This window comes from Cydia amplana, chromosome Z (assembly GCF_948474715.1).
Source record: "Cydia amplana chromosome Z, ilCydAmpl1.1, whole genome shotgun sequence".
NCBI classification, from domain to species: domain Eukaryota; kingdom Metazoa; phylum Arthropoda; class Insecta; order Lepidoptera; family Tortricidae; genus Cydia; species Cydia amplana.
Window position 1 is genome coordinate 9,268,259 of NC_086096.1, and position 5,704 is coordinate 9,273,962.

A 5,704-nucleotide genomic window follows, 5' to 3' on the forward strand; every position below is an offset into this window, starting at 1 on the left:
AAATATGCTCAGGATGTCATTGAACTTGAACTTTGTTTATTTGGTACCTAGTAAATTTGTATAATACTGTTTATATGTATCCAAACAACCACAAACACAAACCAGCCTGTAAGCCTTGTAGGTAAGTATATCTCGGTCTCAAAAGCCGCAAAAACTCGCTAGGACTGAGGCTAGACCACAGCCGCTTATTTTTTCGTGATTTCATGAAGGTTTGCAGAACAGCATGTAACCGCAACAAAATTCAAAATAGGCCGCAAAAATGTCGTCATATAAAGCTGTAGTACCACGTTCCCGACTCGGGTCGTCCGGCCTGGGAACGAAATCATAAAATACCCGATAGTCGGGTTATCGCAAGGTTATCGGCACTGAATGTTAATAGGTAATATTTGAAGAACAAAAGTTCTCTAACATAAATACAAAATCACAAAATTGTCATCTGTCATCACAGTTCATTGACGTACAGAAGTCACGTAGGAACGTTTTTAAAATTACGCTATATTAATACCAGCATAATGAAAATAAATTCCAATCAGTAAAAATTAGTCTTCAAACTTTTTTCATTTTAAGCGGGATTTCAAGGAGCAAATTACTTAAATGATATTGTAATCGTATTGTTTTAAGACAGTTTACTGCGTTTTTCAACCATTATGCCCCGTAAATAACAGCAAATCAAATTTAAAATGAAACTCGAGCTCTACGTGATGATAATTATTTACCCTATTTCTTTTAATACAAACTGTCTACTGGTATACTTTTTCGTATACGTACACGATTTATTTGTCAAGAGTAAGCTGTCATGGAGCTCCAAAGCGCGATGCGTCCGCCTTCGTCCGAGGCCAGCGGCCATCTGAATCAAAGAAGTTGCGTGCACGGGACCGCTGATATCATGTCTTTGAATATATTGATTTAATGTACAATTAAAAAAAAAAGGAATCACTGAGTTCCATCAAGAATAAGATTGCGCGTTATTAGAAGCAAATTTCATATCTTTATCTTTTGTGCCAAAATTGTTACGAATATTTCAAGTCCGTTTTAGACCTATGTTCGTGATTGTTTTCTATCGAGCGAAAGTCAAAAACTTAGGATTCGAATCGTTGAGTTCCCTAGAAAAAGGCCTCAAGATTGCTTATACCATTCATGGCAGCCGTACGGTGATCCAAAAAAGCGCTACGAATATTTTAAAACTCCGTTTTCTGAACTCACTTCACCTTAAACGTAAACAAGTAGAGTACGCAAACAATACAGATGCATTCCTTAATCATAATTGGATATTTATTTACTTAATAAAGTGTAAGGCCTGAGTGGACGCTCGAGTGGGGCGGGGCGCGCGGCGTGCATGTTAAACAAATGCAAACGTATAGTAGCGACCTTAGTGCACGCTGCTCAAATCACTTGTGAGCCCGACGCCACGCTGCACGCCCCGCCGAACCCGTCCACTCGGCCCTTGCACTAAGGGAAAATGTCTCACGCCTAGAAATCAAGACAAAGCGAATAGATGGCGCCACACCTTTGGCCTTTACTCGTGTAGATGGCGCTGGCGACACCGTTTGATAATTTAACAATTTTAATACATATCAGTGAAAGAACATGGGTTAAAGTCATGGCGTTCTAAAAAATCGTATATCCATATTTTTTGTTTTAATTTTGTTTCGATAGATTAAATTTACTATGACAATAACCCTGTATACAATCACTGTTCTCCTTTGAAGTAATGCCATCTGTTGGAAACCTTATAGGTATATATATATAGAGAGTATAGAGCACTGCGTTTGTATTCAGTGCATGGTAATGGCATCACAGGAAAGGCAGCAATGACCACCCTGAGAACGCTGCTGCTCATTATGAAAGGTTTATGTAAATATCGTACACCCACAGAAGAGTACACCATAGCTTACATAATGTTACTCTTCGAAGGCCGCAAAAATATGTGTCACGCTCTTACGGCTCTACAAATAAGATCTTTTCAGATATTTTTGCAACCTTCGTTGTGTAGAACATATTGTTGCAGGTGACTGTACTTTTTTTATGAACGCCATCTGGCGTCAGTTCAATGAATAAGGTCGCCGCAATACATTTCTCAAAATATTAAATTCGCTTCGTAACCCCAACAGCTAGTTACAGTAAGTGGTGGTAGATTGCGCTATGGCTGTAATTAGTACATTACGATGTGCAAGTGCGAAAAATAGGAAATTCGAAACTAGTGGCGATAAATTAACCTTTTCGACGCTGTGTCAAACACAAAAGCTGTCACTCAGACGCCACGTCATTGAAATGTCAAAACTGAAATTGAACTTTATGCATATGCACGTAGGTCTATGTTGCTCTGTGGTCTGTGACCGATTAATCGGTCTTTGGCGTTGAACCTACGGTGCCGATATATCGGTCATTGGCGTCCAAAAGGTTAAACACGACACGTTCACTTGTACGATTGTTTTCCTGCTTTTATTTCACCGATTTATCGACGTGATTAATATATTTAAACCCTGACCAGTAATATATGGTCATTGTCAAGAGGGCGCTGTTATTCTCACGTATAGTATGACAGTTCAGTATAGTATGAAAATATTAGTTCCAGTGAAATTCCGCAACATAGCGCGTGATCATATCATATATTCCTGGTCAGGCTTTATATGTATTCGAAAATTGCCTCCCACAAACGTCTGTTTGGCATGTGTGGCCATAGTCTTAGAAAAGTACGCAACGTCTGTTGAGCGGGTGCATAAATAACAATTGTGTTCGTTGATTTGGCTGTGATCTTTGGACGCCTTAAATAACTACTCGTACTTAACCTGTCAAATCCCACGATATGACGTCACCATAAGCGTTCTGGCTCATATATGAGCCGTGGGAGCCTCGTGGGAGCTGATGAGTTCTATTACTGACACGATTCAGTGCATAGTGAAAATATATGAAGCGGAACTTTTAATACTGAGTTGACCGTCCAGTGGCGCCCTCATTAGGGTGTGTTCTAATAAACCAATTAATTTTTGTCGTCCTGATTCCCAAACTTTTGGTCTTTGTCACTAAGTTTTATATATTACTTATTTACTTTTGAGTTTTGAATTATCACCTAAATGGAATAATGGGGTTATTCCCACTAGTTACCACCAAGTTATTTCCAGTGGTAACTACTGGGAATTTTTTCCCACCTTTTACCACTGGTAATTACTGGGAAAAAAATTCCTACTAGTTACCACCAACTCGGTTTGGTCATCAGTAGTTACCACTGGTGGGATTTTTTTTCGGGTTATTCCCACTAGTTACCACCAAGTTGTTACCAGTGGTAACTACTGAGAATTTTTTTCCCGCCTTTTACCACTGGTAACTACTGGGAAAAATTATTCCCAGTAGTTACCACCAACTCGGTTTAGTGGTAACTACTGGGAATTTTTATTCCCAGTAGTTACCACCAAAATTTTGTTAGAGTTAAATACTAATAAAAGAGTATAAAAATAGTATAGTATAAATATATAGTGATTTTGAATTACCTAATAAAATCACTTGAAAAATAATCTAAATGGATTATTAAATTTATCTTACATATTTTATAGTTTTTGTACTAGTACCGGTTAAACTGTTTCAATATTTTTGGTCACGTTTAAGGCAGTTTACTAAAACACTAATCGACTTATAATTGTATATTAAATCATTCTATATTTATACTATACTATTTTATACTGTTTTTATTAATATTTTAAATCTAACAAAATTTTGGTGGTAACTACTGGGAATAAAAATTCCCAGTGGTTACCACTAAACCGACTTGGTGGTAACTACTGGGAATAATTTTTCCCAGTAGTTACCACTGGTAACAACTTGGTGGTAACTAGTGGGAATAACCCTTTTTTTCCCAGTAGTTACCACCAAAATATTATTAGAATTCAATACTAATAAAAACAGTATAAATAGTTTAGTATACATGTAGCGTGCTGTAATAAATAATTATGTGTCAGTTAGTGATTCAGTAAACTGCTTTAAAAGGGACCAAAAATATTAGAACAGTTTTACCGGTATAAGTGTAAACACTAAAATAGAAGAGTCTCATTCTAGTTAAGTAGAAATTAACTTATTATCTGGATTAAATTTATCTTATTAACTGTAAATTGAATTACATAAAACAAACGAAAAGTTAGTACTGTTGCCCCTCTGGTAGAGTGTTATTATCATCCCGCTAGCGTGGGTGTTTAAGCTATCGAGCCAACCAGCGTAACATGACCGAGCGATGTACTACACGAGCGTAATTGGAATGCGAGCCTACGCTGGTTAGTCCGAGCAGTCAGCCCATCCGAAGCGCGGCCTAAGCGGTTTTATTAACAACCATGCCCTTTACTTATTTATTTTAGCCTGACTACAAATTATGAATACTTACCTACATATTCTAGCTCTGCGTCGTGTTATAATACTTATAATAAAACGAAATCAGTTCTGTCGGTTTTTGACTGATTTGTTTATTCGTTTGTATAAATATGTAATTCAATTTACAGTTAATAAGATAAATTTTAACCGGATAATAAGTTAATTTCTACTTAACTAGAATGAGACTCTTCTATTTTAGTGTTTACACTTATACCGGTAAAACTGTTTTAATATTTTTGATCACTTTTAAAGCAGTTTACTGAATCACTAACTGATACATAATTATTTATTACAGCACTCTACATTTATACTAAACTATTTATATCGTTTTTATTAGTATTGAATTCTAACAATATTTTGGTGGTAACTACTGGGAATAAAAATTCCTAGTAGTTACCACCAAGCCGAGTTGGTGGTAACTAGTGGGAATTTTTATTCCCAGTAGTTACCAGTGGTAAAAGGTGGGAAAAAAATTCCCAGTAGTTACCACTTGTAAGAACTTGGTGGTAACTAGTGGGAATAACCCGAAAAATGTGGCCACAACTTGCCGATGCCGTTTAGTTCATAAAGCCAAGTAAAACTACTAGGTACTACAAAAAAACTGTTAAGTAGGTAGTCAATCAATTACTCTTTAACTTAAACACATGTGTTTAGCTTATGGATGCCTGCAAACCCAGAGGTATCCAGTGCGCGTTGCCGATCCTTTAGAAATATGTACCAGGCCGTCCCATAATACATATGTACGTAGGTAAGTACATTCCTCTCGGCAGGTAGTTCATTGTACAGCTGGACCAACATTTGTTTTTTATGAAATAACGTAGATTTTCGACCACATGACGCTGCAATGGATTGTTAAGAAACAGGAGCACCAATTGAAAGTCAACTAAGTAACTGTTAACTCAGCAGTGTACTAAATTAGACGGCTTATTCCCAGCTGTTACCACAAATATGTTTACCATGGCTGCCACTAGCAACAGCTGGGATTTTATTTCTTATCTGTTACCTATAACCTAATACCATTAGAACAAAGTGAGAAAAAAAATCCCAAGTAGTTATGACGTATATACCTTCGTATAAGTAATTGGTTACAATTAGTGAATTATTCACTTTAGTGGTAACTATGGGATTTGTTTTTTCTTCTGGAAATAACCCGATTATACAATTTATAGATGAATATTGTTCTGCGGCTTTTCCTGGGTAGGATTTAAAGTTTTTGGTTGTCCAGTTTGGTAGTGTTGGCGGAGGTGTCTGTGCGCGGTGCGGCGGGCGCTGGGCGGGAGTTCTCGCGACAGGCGTAGGCGGGTCGCGGCGTCGGCGTCGGCACGCGTGCGGCCCGCACTCGCACTCG